Source organism: Podarcis cretensis, assembly GCF_951804945.1.
Source record: "Podarcis cretensis genome assembly, chromosome: 9".
Classification (NCBI taxonomy): Eukaryota; Metazoa; Chordata; class Lepidosauria; order Squamata; family Lacertidae; genus Podarcis; species Podarcis cretensis.
This window is the reverse complement of record NC_137178.1, coordinates 26,361,406-26,366,424: the sequence shown is the minus strand read 5'-3', so window position 1 is coordinate 26,366,424 and position 5,019 is coordinate 26,361,406.

Sequence of the window (5,019 nt, the reverse complement as noted above, 5' to 3'; positions counted from 1 at the left end):
AATGATAATAATGCATTATTATTTTGAAGATATTTTCATTGGGAAAGAGCACTACATTATATTAAGTACTATTATATTAAGTACTCATTTCAAACATAACCACCAATTTTCATTTACAGTACATATTCTCTTTTCTCAAATTCTCTTTTCAGAGGCATCAGAGTGCAAATTAATTGACAGAGTCTCTCTCTCTCTGAAAAATTGAGTTTATCAAGCCTTTTATGCAATTCCTTTTTAGAATCAACATATACCTGGAATGGGAACCATTTCCCTAATAAATCATCCTTGATATTTGTGTGCAAAGCAGCCTTGATTTGCATAGGCACGTTTTCCATTATAAGCTATTCCTGTATTTTTCCCCAACTGAAGTTCCACTGTGGCAAAATAAATTGTAAATTCCATTTGCAATTATAAATGTGAACTCAATAAACTGTGGACATCTTTAAATGAATCTGACATTCTGTCAGAATATACCTGAAAGTAAATTGTGTTCCCTCCAGGTTTTTTGGGAAACCACTGTCTAGCTGAGAAGTACAGAAACCATATGAAGCGGAGGCAGCTGCAGTTAGTTTCTGGGCTGACATGCCTGCATAAATCAATGGGCTGGATTCTTGTTTGCACTGCAGAATTCCTTTTGTCACATTACCATGCTAAAATACATTTAACATGATGTAGAATCAACACAGTTTGTAAGTGAGCTAAGCATTTGAGCCACGCCGAGCTATCTCTTGAACTTTGGAATCATTTCAGAGTCATGTCAAATTCATGTAGGGTCGGTGACTGCATTCCTTCAGCCTAGACTGAAACATGTGGCCTCTGTGGTTTGAGAGTATGCAGGGAATGTAAGAATATAGAACTTGAATATAGAATATAGAAAGGAACTGACCAACTTGAGGGCTGTGAACTTAAGAAGAGACCTGCTGGATCAGGCCAAAGGCCCCTCTAGCCTAGCAGCCAGTTCTCACAGATGTTTGCAGGAAACCTGAAAGGAAGATCTGGGTTCAATGATACTCTCCCCACTGAATGGCAGGTCTCAATGAGCACTTTGCAGAACCCATGCAGGCAAAGTGATTTGAAAGACCTGTGTAGGCAATGATATCAATAAATTGACAGGCAGGCAGCGCCACCCACCTACCAAATCTGACTTGCAAGGTAGGGGAGATTACAAGCTGGATCACTGGTCAGAACTAGTTCCCCACCACTAGTTTGATATATTAATATTCCGCCTTTCAGCCCCAAAGCAATTGAAAACAGCAATCAATGAAGACAGTAGTCACCAATATTGTTATGAGTTTGGAGTGTGTGTGTGTCAGTCTGTATTGTACTTTGTGCCCTTTTGAAACCTGTGTGTGAGGTAGAATCTATAAGATGAAACCAGCCAAACCCGTTCCAAATGAATGACTTTGGCTGGCTAGTTATATACAGTGGTACCTCGGGTTAAGAACTTAATTCGTTCCGGAGGTCCTTTCTTAACCTGAAACTGTTCTTAACCTGAAGCACCACTTTAGCTAATGGGGCCTCCCGCTGCTGCCATGCCACCGCACATGATTTCTGATCTCATCCTGAAGCAAAGTTCTTAACCCGAGGTACTATTTCTGGGTTAGCAGAGTCTGTAACCTGAAGCATCTGTAACCTGAGGTACCACTGTACCATGATTTGCAAAAGAGGTTGCCATAGAAACAGATGAGTGGGCCTTTCACCACCCACCTCACCTGACTGCTATGCCCTTGAAGGGGGGCATAGTCTGGTCTCTGCTACCAACCAGGACCCCAAGCACCACCAGGAGGCAGCCCCTGCCTCCCAGGAAGACCATTACAGCTCTATCCATTGGCCAAACCAAAAGCAGCTGCCCCAATATTTGCTTTCCCCTTTCCTCCCTTCCATTACATTTTCCCATTTGTATTATGTCTACCCTGGGATAACTCAGTCAGTAGAGCATAAGACTCTTAATCTTAGGGTTATGGGTTCAAGCCCCGCAAAATATTCCTGCATTGCAGGGGGTCCCTTCCAACTCCATGATTCTATGGTTCTACCTGTTTTATCTTTTCATATATTGCTGCACTTTAAAAATGTTGGTTGCTTTAGAAGTGCTGAACAATTACTCTTCCAACAACAGTTATTTGAATCCCTGATTGTCTGCGATTGCCAGTGGTGACAATTCTGAAGACTGGTGACAATTCTGAAGACGACGACGACAACCCAGTGCTAGTTTGGCTTTAGATGCTTTGAAGCATCAGTGGACCAGAAAAATAATGGCAGTACATTGATACCAAACGACAACATGTGCAAGGAAAACCAGAGGAGCAGGGATTTGGGAATCATTTTAGAACCACAAATGCTCCAGTTTTTCCCTGGTTCAAAATTCGGTGCAGTCCAAACTACATCTCAGTGTACTTTTGTAAGTGCAACACAGTGATTTCTCATAATACCCAGGCTGTCATTTCCCTGTGGTTCATCATCCACACCTTGAAACAGCAGCCTGAGTGACACTGTCAGTGTTTGATTTTCACTTATTTGCTGAGGGGCGGGGGGAAGAGTTAAGGCAAATATGAAAGTGATTTCAGCTCAAACTTCTTGTGCGAGCTATTAAAGCAAACAGCAGATCTTTGGTGTGGAATATGAAGCAAAGGTAGAAACAATAGGCAATCCCTCTGTGTCAGCATGAGAGGATTATCCCTGATCTATTGATAAATATATAGATATTTAAAAAGAAATATTTACTTAGCATAGTGAACGATCATCTCTAATTAGATGATACATTACACAAATACCCAAATACTAAAGAGCTTCATCTAAGAAAGACTGAAGGGAATTAGGTGGGTCACTCTTCTGCCTTCGGGATGTTCCGGGAAGATTGGCAGATGTAGCGTCTGTTTGCTCTGAAATTTCGGGTGAAATGCAGGGAAGGGACAAACTTCAGGGAAGATGGCAAGCTGTGTTGCTTAAAGAGCTCCAAAAGAGGGCAGCCTTTGCCTCCCCCACCCTTGAAATCCTGACTCTATTGTGTCTGTCTTCCTTTCTTTTGACTTAAGCCATGTTGGGGCTCCCTCTGCTGTTCATTTTCAGTTTAAAATATCAAAAAGGAAAAAGGGAAGGAGGAAATGTAATGCAAACAATGTCCGTTTCTATCCTGTTCATTTAGGAGTCAAGCTGTTCCGCTAGCACATTTGTTGTTATTTCATTTTCTATGAACTGTAGAAATATAAGTTATTATCATCATTATTTAGATTCCTTACTCACTTTTCAGCAAAATGCCAAAGACAGGATTAAGATGAGCGACCTGACCTAGGATCTATTGGATCCTGTATTGGTGCTGACTGGCACTGGATCCATTTTAGGCCCAGACACTGCAGTGGCCTGGAGCTAGTGCAGGGATCCGGCCCCATCTGCCTTCCACCATGTTCTGCTGCTGCCTCTGTGAGTGGCCTGGGCTGCATATTATTATTATTATTATTATTATTATTATTATTATTATTATTATTTATTAAATTTGTATATGCAATGGTTGCTATGCAGAACACTAGAAGTAGGAACAGCAGGAAGTTAGTATTGTTTTGCAGGAGCTCAGTTACATGTGTTTCCTCACATGCTTCTTTCTTTAACAAGTGTATGTGAAGTGATATTTAATCTACCTGGATCTCAGATTAGCCAGTGATGGGTTCCACCCTGGAAGGTTCATATTCCAAGGTAAAGACAGTGTCTTGGCCCCATTTACCTTTCCATGAGGCAGAGTGGATTTTGAAATCTCCCACAATGTGGAGTTGCTAGCTGTTCAACTAGCCAGTTAAGCACATGCTAATTTGACCCAGGTTAACTGAGAAACTGGATTTGAGATGTTAAAATTCCCTCTATGCCGACACGTTTCGTGCAAATGCAGCCAACTGATTTCAGTGGTGCCTTTTTCCACAGAGAAGGTGTGTGTGTGTGTTGTGTGTGTGTGTGTTGTGTGTGTGTGTGTGTGTGTGTGTTGGAATCATCATTGTGACTGTCTCTGGCATTCTTGTTGCAGAAAGAGCTCAGCAGCACAACCCAGGCATGCGTTTTCCTACCACCCTACATCTTGAAGTAAGTAAGCCAGGATCACACAGAGGCCCTGCGCTGTGGTTAATCCCACTGGATTTGCCCTAGCCTTTCAAGCCCCACTTCCTGTCTGAACCCGCCTATACGTTCTGAAGAAAAAGAAAACAGGAATTCGGTGGGCAGCCATCTTCAAAATGCCAAACATTTGCTATGCAGGTTAAACTTCAAAGGGTCTTTGTGGGTGGGGAAAGAATCCTAGTCATTCTTTGACTTCAACAGACAGTGTGTAGGGGGGTATTTTCCCTCAAATCAGGCCTGAGCTCTTAATAGAGGGGAACTCCAGCTCACCTCAGTGATGAGAATTTGTATAATCAAATCTAAAAATCTATATGCATTTATCTCTCTCTCTCTAACTCTTGGAATCAACACAGCAACATAGAATAGCTTTGGTCACAAAGCCTCCTTGCATACATTAACATTGCCTCACAAGATTTGTGGATATGTTTTCTTTCTGACTTCCAATGGCATAGTTTAACACAGAAGACGGATAACAAACAGACAAATTCCATTTGGCCATCTGCTCAGAGCTTCCTTTAACTGATATCTGAAGGAGGTCCCACCCGTTTCAATGCTACACTTTACTTTGAGAAACGCTGGGCCGAGTTCACTTAATGGTTTTATATTTTCAACAACTGGAATAAAGAAATAAAATATCCCTGTGATCTCTAGAAGTACCTTTGGCAAGCAAAATGCTCTCCTCGCTCCCACCCAGCAAAAGCGGTTATAGCCGTAATCCCATTGAGCCCAACAAGACTTGATTCTGAGTAGACATATGTAGCATTTCGCTATTAGATGGACTATTGCTAGAACAACCGGTGGGGTGGGGGTGGGGGGAGGCAGATAATAATGTAAGTAAAATTCATAACCTTCTCATCTGCTTCTTCAAATAGCAAACCCATAGCTGCTCTACAGAAATATTTATTAGTCCATAGATTGTTG